Genomic DNA, 14,586 nt, shown 5'->3' with positions numbered 1-14,586 from the left:
TTTCCTAGATCTTCTTCACTCTGATGGTCCCAGACGCCGAGGAGGATTTCATAATGTTTTAAGTTTACAAACACCTAAACCACCCTCGGTCTGGTTACCACATTCCTTCCCTTATCTGGATAATTGGAGGAGGGTAATGTTACAACTTTATTGGAGACTCGAACCCCCATTCAATCTTTCTTTGTTCTATTTTGATGAACCCTTGTTGCTCTAACCGTTGCTCTCATGGGGTTTTCTCGGACCTAATCTCTCAGTTTCACAATGCCTCTGTTCTGAGTCGCATGGGTCTCACCCACCACTAAGGCTTACTATCCTACCAATTTCACTCTCTTCTTCACATATTTAACCCCCTTCAGTTTTTATTTTACATAGAATTACATATATTTTACAGCGCCAAAACTGGTCCTTCATCTCAACTGGTCTATGCCAGTGTTTATGCACCACAAGTGCCTCCTCCACCCTCCCCACCCACCTCCAACTTTATCTCATCCTTTCAGCATACCCTTCTATTCCTTTCTCCCTCAGGTGCTTATCCAGCTTCCCCTTAAATTACCAATGCTAATTGCCTCAATGCTGCTTGTGATAGTGAGTTCCACATTCTATATATTCTCTGAGTAAAGTAATTTCTCCTGAATTCCCTGTTGAATTTTTTAGTGACTATCTTATATTTACAGATCCTAGTTTTGAACTCCCCCCCCCCAAGTGAAAACTTATCTACATTGACTTTATCAAACTCTTTGGTAATCTTAACAACCTCTCTCAAGTCACCCCTCAGTCTGTTCTTTTCTATTCAACATTCCAGACCTGATAAGCTGGGGGTATAGCTCGGTGGTAGAGCATTTGACTGCAGATCTAGTAGTCCCCAGTTCAAATCTGGGTGCCCCCTTTGAATTTTTATGTGCGGCGCAGTGGTTAGCACCGCAGCCTCACGACTCCAGCAACCCAGGTTTGATTCTGGGTACTGCCTGTGCGAAGTTTGCAAGTTCTCCCTGTGACTGCGTGGGTTTCCACCGGGTGCTCCTGTTTCCTCCCACAGCCAAAGATTTGCAGGTTGATAGGTAAATTGGCCATTGTAAATTGCCCCTAGTGTCGGTAGGTGGTAAGAGAATTGAGGGAATGTGTTAGGGAATATGGGATTAATGTAGGATTAGTATAAATGGGTGGTTGATGGTAGACTCAGTGGGCCAAAGGGCCTGTTTCAGTGCTGTATCTCTCAAAAAAAAAATCAGCTGGATCCAATTCAGTATGAGTCCCTGTTAACTGGGTTCTTGGGGTAGCTGCACACAGTTTCTCTGATACAGGTTAAATAAAGGTTCAGGTGTGGCTATGTCCCCAAAATACAAATTATTAGCTTCAGAAATGCAACCTTTTTAATTTGTGAACTTTTTCTCCTACCCCGCCTTTCCAAGGTCCACTCAGTTCTCTGCTGGGCGATGAGTTGATGAGGTTCTCGTCATCATCCAATGCTTAATTAACCCCAAGAAGTTGCTTCATTGCTGATGGTGAGTCTTGGCAGGTTGCGATTGCAGGGACCATCCCAGTTGACTCTAATATTATTAATCCCAATGCCCAGTATCATAACACAGCAGTCAGGTGTGGGAACTCTGCATAGATGTTTCCCCGGCTAAGCCAGGAATACTGAGGTTGATTACAGTGCCCCTTGCATTAGCTGAGATCAGACAACTTAGCACAAACTGGGAATCCATTCTGGGGCCTTCTTGAACTGTGTGCTCAGGTACTCACTGGATAAATTTACTGAGCCATTGGGGATCAGTGACCTCTTACATTAACCAATCTGGAGTCATGTAGCACTTTGAACTCCAGCCCTCTGCAGTTACAGACCCCACTGCTTATATTGGGCTTGCTGGTGTTAAACTGGTTTACCTGTGACGTGAGATGAATGGTGATAGGAGTAACACTTCTCTAACATGAGTCTCAAGTCCAATTTATCGGCAATCTTCAAATCTAATTGCTCTTGTCCTTGATTTAACGATATCAGTAATCCCAAAATGAGTGGAATGTAAAGTTCCTGGAACAGCTACCCTCCTGCAGTCACACTAATTAACTCAGGCCCCAGCCCAACACTAATTACCAAGGCAATCATAGGATCATAGAGTGATATAGCACAAAAGAAGACCATTCAGCCAGTAACATTCAGTCACCACACTTTAATGAGGAGAAGGCTCCCATGGCCTAGGATTGTGGTGGAGAAAGATAGGTTGACCCCAGGGGTAGGGACCATCGACTTTCAGATATTAACCACTGCTCCCATTCTCTCAGACTGCAGATGCTGGTAACGGAGGATGGCCACTGGGAGTGGAGGAAAAATGGAGACAACTGGTGTGGAGATCCCCTTCTCCTATTAATCAGATCTTCTATTCTTCCCTCACCTTCTATTATTCCGCTGTAACAACTTACGATTCTCTGCCACAGAGGGCTGTGGAGGCTCAGTCATTGAGTATCTTCAAGACTAAGATCAATAGATTTTTACACATTAAAAACATCAAGGGTTACATGGACAGTGCAGGAAAATGGTATTGAAGTAGAAGATCAGCCATGATCTCACTGAATGGCAGAGCGGGCTGGAAGGGCTGAATGGCCTACTCCTGCTCTTATTTCTTATGTTCTTATGTTCCTCTGGGCCCATTTTTTATTTTACTACTTTACTTGCCCCATTACCACCCATTTTACCTTGCACCACCATCCCTTTAGTCATTTAATGACTCTTGCCCTCCATTCTATCATGGACTGCCTCTTTAGTTGTTTTCATGCACCACCCCCACACACCATGCACACGCCGCCACCCCCCACCCCCACCCCCACCCCCACCAACCCTTTTGTCCATCTCTGTACTCTGTACTTGCTTAAAATCTGTGAAATGTTTAACAGATTCCAGTTCAGATGAAAGATCACCAGCCTAAAACATTGGCTCCGATATTTGCAGAGAGGGTGGGGGGAAATCCAGCAAGGCTGGTAGCGTGGAGGTCCTGCTGAATTTAATGGCAGGGGTGAGCGAGAACCTATGATTGGCAGAAGGGAGAATGAAAGCTTCCTTGAGGGGCTGGGGAGAGCACTCCAGCACTGCCTGGCCCATAAGGAATGTTGTATAAGATACTTATCTTCCAGAGCCAGCAGCTAACACACCCATTTCATTGCTGGGTTTCCTGAGGAGTGGGAAACCCACACGGCAACTATTAATTTTAAATCAGGCTCCTAATTGTGTGGTGGGGACTGGATTTAAATATGTTAATGAAGTACCCTGGCCTTCCACACTGGAATACTCAGATGGCACGCTATCCACCATTGTAAAAATGGCAGCAGGCATTTATGCAGTGAGTTGGGATCACATTGTCTGTTTTTGAGCGTTTAACCCTCCAACCAACCTCCTTCAACTGATCGTGGGTGTGGGGTCATGAGGGGTCAATGACGAGCCTATTAACTCTGTTTCTCTCTCCACAGATGTTGCCTGACCTGCTGTTTTTAATTCCTTAACAGTAGCTGCTCCACTCACATTCCCAGGAGAAGATTTAGGAATACAATGGAATCTACATATTAAAATGTTTCTGAAGGGTTTTTTTAAAACTCTCATATCTCTACTCAAAGGCCTATCCATCAGCAGTACATCAGATTAGTGTACTTGAATCCAATTAAAGTGCTTAAAACCTTCTTTGTTAATTAGATGTTCGCTGCATTAACTGATATTAAATTAAAACTTGAAGGCCTCCAGATAGATAAATTCAGGAATTTTTTTAATAGATCAGCATTTTAAAATTTCTTCTTGCAAAAGCCAATTATGTTTATGACATTCCACACCACGAGAGAAATTCAATTTCAAAGAATGGAACCAGATTAATTCCAAAGGAAAGTGTGATCAAAGTCCAATTTAGGGAGTTTGGGAATGGTTGCAGCATTGCTAGTGGAATAGGAACAGGGGACTAGTCTCACTTTAACATACAGTCAATGACTGGAGGTCCACCCTCACAATGTACATTTCCCTCAACCTCCAAGTGCCAGAGTTCCAGATACTCACTACTCCTGGATTCATGACCGTTATTCAGCCCTTTTACAGTGATCCCCTATCCCCACCATAGATTCTCAGTAAACACTGGGTAATTGGTCAGATAGTTAATTGAACCCACCAATGGAAGGGAGATGAATTTCCATCAGAGATACAGAAATGAACCATATGGCTACACACTGTACAGTGCAAAACTGCACGTGTAAATGGTGGCATCTCATTCCCCTCTTATTGGTCCCAGCTCACCCATTGTCAGACCCTACTCAAAGCTATCCTCAAAGGTCAAAGAAACTTCCAAATGGTTTTGGACCTGTAAATAGATAGGAGTGTAGTGACTTTCATTATGCAAAACCCATCTTTCCTGTGCACGACAGGGAAGTGCTATGGTTTATATTATGATACCAGATTAATTCTTGAAGATGGTTATTGTCACTTTAATGTTCTGAGGGAGCAAATATGATATGTTTGGTACTTTGTTAACTGAACATGAGATGGTCCCTTGATGTACCAAGCATCCTGTAGCAATTACACTCCAGGGTCTCCTTGTATATTATTTGTTCCATCAGAAGAGGATATTCCACGGATTCTGAAATAAAAGTAGCCATTAGATTACCACACCAACTTGAGTGTTTATTGGACGTAGCACTATCTCCCATCTACTGAGTTTGCCATCTGAGCTGTGCTACTTTGCGTGATGCTGAGTGCAAGCCAAGTTCCTCACAGGAAGAGAGTCAACACTGGTGGGAGGAGCACTGCCCCGTGTGTGTGTTAGAGTGCACTGGAGCTTGGGAATGGTGCAGATTTGGGATTTTGTGTGGATGATAGCAAAAATTAAGGTGTTCTAGATCAGGGCTGGGGGTTACCCTGCTTGGGACAGAGTAGCCCATTGCTCTGACCTCATCACAACCCTTACCCATTTTTTTGCCAGTAGTATGAATCCTGCTGGGATTCCTGTCATCAGGAGAGAGCTCATGATTGTGGAAGTGGGTAATTCAATGGTACTGCAACCTTTCCAACCATTTACGACCATTTACGGGGAGGCAGTGACATAGTAGTATTGTCACTGAACTAGTAATCCAGAGCCCAGGCTAATGCTCTGGGGACATGGGTTCGAATCCCACCACGGCAGATGGTGATAATTGAATCCAGTTAATAAAAATCTGGAATTAAAAAGCTAGCCTAATGGTGACCATGAAACCTTTGTTGATTGTTGTAAAAACCCATCTGGTTCACTAACCCCCTTTAGGGAAGGAAATCTGCCATCCTTACCTGGTCTGGCCTACATGTGACTCCAGACCCACAGCAATGTTGTTGATTCTTAAATGCCCTCTGAAATGACCTAGCAAACCACTCAGTTAAGGGCAATTAGGGATGGGCAATAAATGCTGGCCCAGCCAGTGACGCCCACATCCCATGAACGAATAAATTTTTTAAAAATCAAACAAAGGGACCACTCCTGTAGCATGCAAAGAAATGGGCAAGGAACGTAGTGGAGCCTGAAGAAGATAGGGAACCTCAGCCTAGAAGGATAGGGTAGAACCAATGAGATAGGAGGACTACGAGTCCTCTGCTAGACTCTCTCCTTCTATTTGCAGATACTGGGGCCTTACCAGCATAACCTTGGGCCTGCTATTGCCTTCTACCAGGCAGTCTGTGGCCAACAGCAGACGGGTGGGTGCCCGGGGGTGGGGTAGGGGGACAGAGGCTAGGAACCCAGGCTCCATCTTGCAAACATCTTTTATATGTGGTGGGTGGGGAGGGAGTGGCGCATGGTGGGTGGGAGTGGGAAAATAAAAACCCTGGTCAAGACAGGGTGGTTGCAATAGGCTTCACCACCCCATTTTCTCACCATTTCTGCTGATTTGAGGATGAAAGGGGAGGAAATTGTAGCCATTAATGCGTGGAAGGTGGATCAGGGATGGTGCTTGGAAGAACTAGCCTTGAGATAAGGTCTAGGGTTTCGGCAGCAGTGAAGTAAAAGCAGAGGCAGAGCTGGAACTGGACTTCATTTGCTGTGAAGTTCCTTGGGATGCTCTGGGGTCATAAAAGGTGCTATATAAATGTAAGTTCTTGCAATCTGCAGAGCAATTTGAGTTGTCTCCTTGAATGTCATTAGCAACATAAAAACATACTTTGTTGTTGTTCATGATGAGCCGAATGCAACAAAGAGAACAAGGAATGATTCTCCAAGTAATTCTACTATACATGCCAAACTTTCAGCTGTAATAAGCAGAATTAACATTCCGGGCTTGAGCTACTGCAGGGGCTGCTGGTGCACTGAGCTTCTCAGAATCTTACCTGAGCCAATCAGAACAATTAGCACTCAAGGAAGGTACAACAAACAGCCACAATCTCCATGTTTGAAATTCATTAAGTATATGGTTAGCAGATTGACAGGTGCTCAGTCAGGGTCGTGCAGAAAGATTCTTGTTTCTTTGGGCTTAATGCACCCACTCAACAACAACAACAACAACAACTTGTTTTTATATAGCATTTTTAACGTAATAAAATGCCCCAAGGAGCATTATAAATACTGCCACAGAAGGCAATATTATAGCAAATGACCAAAAGCTTGGTCAAAATGGTAGGTTTTAAGGAGCATCTCAAAGGAGGAAAGCAAGGTAGAGAGGTGGAGATGTGTAGTAAGAGAACTTAAGGTAATTAATATTAGCAGAGAAAAAGTGCTGGAGAAACTTAAGGGAGTAAAAACCGTCAAATTCCCAGGATCTGATGGTCTACATCCTAGGGTTCTAAGAGAGGTAACTGCAGAAATAGTGGATGCACTGGTTATGATTTTCCAAAATTTCCTTGATTCTAGAACAGTCCCAGTGGATTGGAAGTTCACGAATGTAACACCACTATTCAAGTAAAGGGCACTGTAAGCCAGTTCACCAAACATCAGTTGTTGGGAAAATGCTGGAATCTGCTAATACTGCACTTAAAAAATCATCATATGATCAGACAAAGTTCACAAGGGCCGGAATTATACCGAGCCATTTAGAGCGAATTTGGAGGTGGGGAGGGCCATAAAATGGGACTGGACCACGTTTGGCTGGAAGTCGCTTCCAGATTTTACCAGCGGCTGCAGCCAAGGTGGACGGACTTCTGACATTGAGGCAGCAGGGCACCAATTAAGGTTCTAGAAAAGCCAATTAACTCCAATTTAATATCACATTACTAATTATATCAATGATGCATGGGGATTCACAGTCCCACCTGGGGAAACAAGAAAGCAAGGAAGTAGGAGATAAATGTTGGCTCTCTCAGGAAGCCATCGGGAGAGCCAACATGTGGTGGCATGAAGGGTGGTGCAGAAAGGGCACAGCCAGACATCAGCAGAAGAGGGGGGAAAGGTGTCAGGACTGTGGGGACATGTTACCAGGGTCATAGAGGGCAGTGGCAGTAACTCTGAGGAAAGGGCTCAGGAATAGGTTAGGGGGTTGGGGGTTGTTTTTTTTTTATTCATTCATGGGATGCGGGCATCGCAGGCCACCAGCAGTTATTGCCCATTCCTAATTGCCCTTGAACTGAATGGCTTGCTAGGCCATTTCTGGGGCATGTAAGAGTCAACCACATTGCTGTGGATCTGGAGTCACGTGTAGGCCAGACCAGGTAAGGACAGCAGATTTCCTTCCCTAAAGGACATTAGTGAACTAGATGGGTTTTTACGACAATCGACAATGGTTTCATGGCCATCATTAGATTAGCTTTTAAATTCCAGATTTCTTTTTCATTAATTGAATTCAAATTCCACCTTCTGCTGTGGTGGGATTCGAACCCATGACCCCAGATCAATACACTCTTTTACTCCCATTCCTAGGGAAGAGGATCTCCCACCTTGCCCTTGCAGCCTGGAGGAGAACCTGCAGGGAGCCATTACTGAACCATGGGGCCACCTGGGGTCTTCCTTCTGCTTTTGTAGCCTTCTGTGAGCTCCTTGGTTGGTTTGAGTCTTCAGTCAAGGGAGTAGCAGCAGTACCAACAGCTCAAGACAGCAGTAGCGGGATGCAGTCCTTTGTTCAGGCAGCAACAAATGCAGGGCTGGAAGCCTTTAAATATAGTGTCAGCAGATGCCAACCTCATCATCCTGACTTCCTGCTTCAGGGCCGGGATTGGACGGCCTCCGTGCCTCGCGTTCCTCAATTCGCTGGCAGCTTAACGATCAAATGAAAAAGGCAGCAGCTTCTGGAACCACTGGCCCCCACCTGCCATTGTAATTCCATGGCCCCTCTGCCTCCTAGTCCATCTCCGGGGTGCCCATTAATTCCAGCCCACTGTGTGCAGCTTTGGTCACCATATTGAAGGAAGGAAATACGTGCCTTGGAGGTGGTACAGCAAAGGTTCATTAAATTGTTCCCTAGGATGAGAAGGTTATCCAATGAAGAAAGGCTGAGTAAATTGGGCTTCTATTCTCTGGAATAAAGAAGAATGAGAGGTGATCTCATTGAAACATGCTAGATTCTGAAGGGACTTGACAGGATAGACACTGAGAGGTTGTTTCCCCTGGCTGGGCAATCTAGAACAAGGAGGCAAAAGTCTCAAGATAAGGGGCCAATCATTTAGGAGTTAGATGAGGAGAAATTTCTTCATCAAAGGGTTGTGAATCTTTGGAATTCTCAATTCCTGACCCCAGTAGGTTGTGGATGCTCCATTGTAGAGTATATTTAAGGCTGCGATAGACAGATTTTTGGTCAATCAGGGAATCAAGGGATATGGAGAGCAGGCAGGTAGGTGGAGTTGAAGTAGAAGATTAGCCATGATCATATTGAACGGCGGGGAAGGCTCGACAGGCCATGTGGTCTGCTCCTGCTCGTATTTCTTATGTTCCAGAGCTCAAGGCCGAGGCAGCTTAAGGCACGGCCAACAATGATGGAGCAATTAAAATCAGGGATGCTCTAAGGCCTGAATTGGAGGTGCGCAGACATCTTGGGGTGTTGTGGGGCTGGAGGAAATTACAGCAATGGGGAGGGTGGAGGCCATGGAGGGATTTGAAAACAAGGCTGAACATTTTTAAACTGAGACATTGCTTAACCGGGAGTCAGTGTAGTCAGCGTGTTCAGGGGTGACAGATGAACAGGACTTGGTGCAAGTAAGGACACGGGCAGTTGAGTTTCAGATGACCTCAAGTGTTGCGCCCACAGGAGTCTCTCTGTTTCAGCTTGTGTCAGTCCACCTGCAGCCAGTTGTGTGAAGAAATCATTTGTCCATAGATCTCTGAAGGCAGAAGGGCAGCCTAATAGGGTGGTGCAAAAGGCATATGGGACACTTGCCTTTATCAATCGAGGCATAGATTACAAAAACAGGGAAGTCATGTTGGAGTTGTACAGAACTTTGGTAAGGCCACAGCTGGAGTACTGTATGCAATTCTGGTCGCCACATTATAGGAAGGATGTGATTGCACTGGAGGGGGTGCAGAGGAGATTCACCAGGATGTTGCCTGGGAGGGAACATTTAAGCTATGAAGAGAGGTTGGGTTAGGCTTGGGTTGTTTTCGCTGGAGCAGAGAAGACTGCGGGGTGACCTGATCGAGGTGTACAAGATTATGAGGGGCATGGACAGGGTGGATAGGGAGCAGCTGTTCCCCTTAGTTGAAGGGTGAGTTACGAGGGGATACAAGTTTAAGGTGAGGGGCAGGACGTTTAAGGGGGATTTGAGGAAGAACTTTTTTTACCCAGAGGGTAGTGACGGTCTGGAATGCACTGCCTGGGAGGGTGGTAGAGGCGGGTTGCCTCACATCCTTTAAAAAGTACCTGGATGAGCACTTGGCACGTCATAACATTCAAGGCTGTGGGCCAAGTGCTGGCAAATGGGATTAGGTAGACAGGTCAGGTGTCTTTAATGCATCAGTGCAGACTCGATGGGTCGAAGGGCCTGTTCTGCACTGTATTATTCTGTGATTCTGTGATTCTGTGATTCTGATCCCATTTCATTATTCACAGTAACTGACAGAAGAAAGCTGTGCTGATGATATCACTCAGTCCTTAAAGCCAGCTGTAATGTCAAGGACTGTTTCACCCCATGGAAAGATGGAATGGCCAGTTTTATTGACCAGTGATAGTAGACGGGCTGAAGTGCCATATTTATCCAAATATTCCTTGTGAACTTTTTCAAATTTGTTCCCAAAAAGGATAATATCAATTCAGAACAAAGAATGAACCTTTTCTTTCCATTACAGTTTGATCCAAAGGACAGTCTAGACCTGAAAATATACCCAGATCAACTGAATGTTCATAAACGTCAGAATTGAATCTGATTGAGTTGCTGTGAATACAATAAAGTTCACTGACAGCTGACACTTCAGCTATTCACCTGCAAGACGTTTGGCTGTTTCAGGATGGCCTCTTCCACTGTCCATAAGCTCAAGCGTATCATAAACTCTGCTGTCTGTGTCCTAACCAAATCCTGTTCACCCATCCCCCCCTGTGCTCCCTGACCTACATTAGCTCCTGATCCAAAGACACCGAAATTTTAAAATTTGCATCTTTCCATGCCTCACACCTCCCTATCTCTGTAACTTCCTCTAGCCCTACAACTCCTGAGAATTCTGCATTCCTCCAACTCTGGCCTCTTGTTCATCTCCCATTAAATTTGCCTCAACATTGACAGCTGTGCCTTCAGCTGTTTAGCCATAGATCTCTGCAGCTCTCTCTTCCTTTAAAACCTCTTCAAAACCTACTTTTTTGATCAAGCTTTTAGTCACTTGTCCTGATATCTCCTTATGTGGCTCACTGTCAAATGTTGTCTGATTAAGTTCCCATCAAGTGCCTTGAGACAAGTTAGAAGCATGTGGGTTCAAGTTCCACTCGAGAGATTTCAGCATGAAATCCAGGGCTGATGCTCCAGTGCAGTACTGAGGGAGCTCCACCCTGTCGGACGTGCTATCTTTCAGATAAGTCATTAAACTAAGGCCCCACATGCCCTCTCACACGGATGTAAAAGATCCAATGGCACTATTTCAAAAGAGAGCAGATGAGTTCTCCCAAGTGTGCTGGACAATATTTATCCTTCAATCAACATGACTAAAAAACAGATTATCTGGTCATTATCATATTGCTGTTGGACCTTGCTGTGCGCAAATAGGTTGATTTTCCTACTATACAACAGTGACTACATTCCAAAAGTACTTCATTGGCTATAACTTGCTATGGGGCATCTCTGAGATTGTGAAAGTTGCTATGGAAATACAAGAACACAAGTTATTGTTGTTATTTTAGCAATGTGATCACTTGGGAGCTGGCCAGAGGCTATCCAAGTTCATTTGACTTGGAGTCCTCAACGGATGTCACATGGATGCAAGGTATATTCCATCCATCAGAGGCAGCTTGGGCCAAAATCTTCTCTGGGGTATTAATCGTAGCACTTCGGCAGCTATATATGTTGTGTAAAACAAAGTCCCAAGGTTGCGCTGCTACCCTCATTAACCTTTGATGCAATAGTGCAAAGAATTGTTAATCTTAGCATCTATTTCCTAGTGCTCTTGATTCAGTTCTGGTGAAATCATTGGATTTTGGCTTGAAACCGTCTGGTGACTGAGCCTGCCAATGTTAGGAAGTTGAGTTAACATCAGTGGAGTTACTACCATGAGCTACAGTTTCAGCTCCTAACTCCACATATTAATTCAGTCCTCTCATGCCTTCAAGTTCTGTGCACCCCTCTGCAGCCTTGATGCCACAACCAATATCCACATCCAAACAAATCCTTTCTAAGTGGGTCAATGAGGAGGCAGAAATAAATCAATTTCAAAAGTTGATCCTAATTCTTTTAATGGGATTGATTTTGACCACCTTTACCTGTGGCTAGGAATGTTGGCATCCTGCAGCTCACCTGCCAGATTTAACTGAGGCCGAGGCCTCAAAATCACGAAAGATCTCCCCGCCGTCAGAATGGGTGGTCGCACAACGGTCAAAATAGACTGCTATATTTTTTAAGTAGCATTGCTGGCGAGATGCTTAAGTTAGCTCCAGTGGAGAGAAAACCATCAATGTTAATTGGTCACTGGTGAAAAAGAATGGAGAAAGCTTTGAAAAATGGAAGGTGTTAAGCGGTGTTGCTGAAGAGAACTAACAGCAGCTACATTATCTGGTGCTGTATCGTTACCTGTAACAAAGAGGCAAGAACACAGTCACAAAATGCCTAACTAGAGTATCTATTCTGTACCAGGCAGCAGTCCTTTTCCATGTACTTCAGCACAATTACAGAACTCATCACAGGCATCTGTCGAGTTTGAGAGGCCTTCATGTCTCTTGAGGTTTGTTACACGCACAATTCTATTAGAACCCAGACTGAAAACAATGGCTAAGAGTCACACCTGTGAATCTTACATGCATTACTCGCACACTTAAGCATGCATATCCTTCACGCAGCATTTAACAATCGCACGAACATTGCTGCATGCTATTCACTGGGGGGATGAAAAATTAACTTGATCTCTCGTATCAAATCCCCAGCTGACAATTCCCCATATCCTGCCATCTTTTCAATTAAAACATGTTCCTTACAGTGGAAGATTTGTGTGCAACAGTGCAGATTAAAGCAGTCCATCGCTATTGAATGCAAATTACTCACTGTATTGGCTTGACTCTAAAGGGAGATTTAGATCTTTAAATTATGTCAGTCTTCTGACACAATTTATCCCAGTCAGTCCATTATTAACTGATCAGCAAAATCTGTTTTGCTGCTCAATTTTAGATAACTAAAACTAACTGTATTTCAATAGCAAGATATTTAGCAAGCATCTTGTAACGTCACTATTTATTAATGGTCGATTTGTGTTGGCTCCCTTTATCATTGGAGCCCAGAATGATTCAGATTCTCTCGTGGTTCTGCTGGAAACAATCCTGCAGACTGTCAGATCACCAGTCCCTGAGCACAGTAAGGCAACCCAGCAATATATTTACTGACCATTGCAAGTTGAATAGCATAAGGCATTTGAGGAGCTTCTATTTGAAGCTTTCTGTATACACAGGGCTTAAATCTCATTCCAACATCACCATTACCATATATAAGGTCAATGTTGCTCTATAAACAAGTCTGAATCGTTGCAATTAGACTTGATGAATGGCGCACTCCCAAAATGGCCCCTGTTCCAGGCAGAAGAGAACTGCTAAGAAGGTCACAGAACTATAGAATCTTACAGCACAGAAGGAGGCCATTCTGCTCATTGTGCCTGTGCTGGATCACTGAAACAGCTATCCAATCATTCCCTGTTCTTTCCACATAGGTCTGACCTACACTGGCTCCTGGTCTGACAATGCCTCAATTTTAAAATTCTCATCCTTGATTTCAAATCCCTCCATGACCTCATCTCTCCCTATCTCTGTAATCTCCTCCAGCCCTAAAAACATCCAAGATCTCCGTGCTCCTCCAATTCTGGCCTCTTGCACATCCCTGATTTTAATTGCTTCACCATTGGCAGCTGCACCTTCAGCTGCCTGGGCCCTAAGCTCTGAAATTCTCTTCCTAAACTTCTGTTTGTCTACCTCTCTCTCTTTCTTCAAGTTACTCCTTAAAACCTACCTTTTTGACCAAGCTTTTGGTTGCCTGTCCAAACATTTCCTTATGTTGCTCAATGACAAATTTTGTTTGATAATCGCTCCTGAAAAGCAACTTGGGATGTTTTCACTATGTTAAAGGTGCTATATAAATACAAGTTGTTGTTGTTGGAAACAATCCCAGCTTCTTTAGTTTCTCCACATGAAGTCCCTCATCCCTGGTATCATTCTTGTAAATCTCTTTTGCACCATCTCCAAAGTCTTGTCATCCTTCCTAAAGTATATTGCCCAGAATTGGACACAACACTGCAGCTGAGGTCTAACGAGTGATTTATAAAGGTTAAAAAGTAAAATATTTTAAAGATTACAGTTGTCTATTTACAGCTACAGAACTGGATTCTCAAAGAGCTGAGATGAGTTGTCATGGAGACATGCTAGACTTTGTATATACACGTTTGGCAAATGCATAAGTAATTGAATTTTATATGAGATTTTCATTTACTGATAAAACCTGCTTCCCAACTGAAGATTCCAAGTTTTGCTGATGCCTGGACAGATCCCAAGGAGCATCTGCCATATCCCATCTGATCTGTTTCACACGTCCTGCAATGTACAGGGAAAAATACTAAAAGGAGTGACACGAATTTCCCATCTGGCCCATTGAGCCTGTCCCAACCTGGTATGATGTAACCTCTGTGCACCATAATCCCCAATACCCAGCCACCCTCCAACCCTGTCCCCAGCAAGCCCCCCTCCCAGTCTACTGGGAGAAGAGAAAAAAGCCTTAGACCAATCGAAGAAGTAACTCTGGGATGTTGCTCCCCAAAAGCAATTAAGTCAGGGGATAGGTGACACAACCCCCAATTACTCATCTACTTTCTATTTGTAAATATGTTTGCCAGTAACAGAAACTCATCCAGTTCCCTTGTGCATGCTCAGATTAATTACATGTGCTGGTAACCTACTCCAATAGATTGCGACTCTCTGTGAAAAGAAGCGCCCTCTAGCACATAAACAAATTCAAAGCTTTGGTAAACTATGTCTGTTGTCCCTCTCTGAACCATCTCATGAGTACTG

The 14,586-nt window shown here is 44.2% G+C and overlaps 1 non-coding gene across 1 annotated transcript; it reads left to right on the top strand.

The window, feature by feature from the left end:
* The first annotated feature begins 814 nt into the window (after positions 1–814).
* On the top strand, positions 815–886 carry trnac-gca (transfer RNA cysteine (anticodon GCA)). Its single transcript has one exon. It is a non-coding gene; the product is annotated as a tRNA-Cys (tRNA).
* Positions 887–14,586: the final 13,700 nt, after the last annotated feature.

This window comes from Heterodontus francisci, chromosome 11 (assembly GCF_036365525.1).
Source record: "Heterodontus francisci isolate sHetFra1 chromosome 11, sHetFra1.hap1, whole genome shotgun sequence".
Classification (NCBI taxonomy): Eukaryota; Metazoa; Chordata; class Chondrichthyes; order Heterodontiformes; family Heterodontidae; genus Heterodontus; species Heterodontus francisci.
The sequence above is the reverse complement of the archived record's forward strand: the minus strand, read 5'-3'. Positions and strand labels throughout refer to the sequence as shown.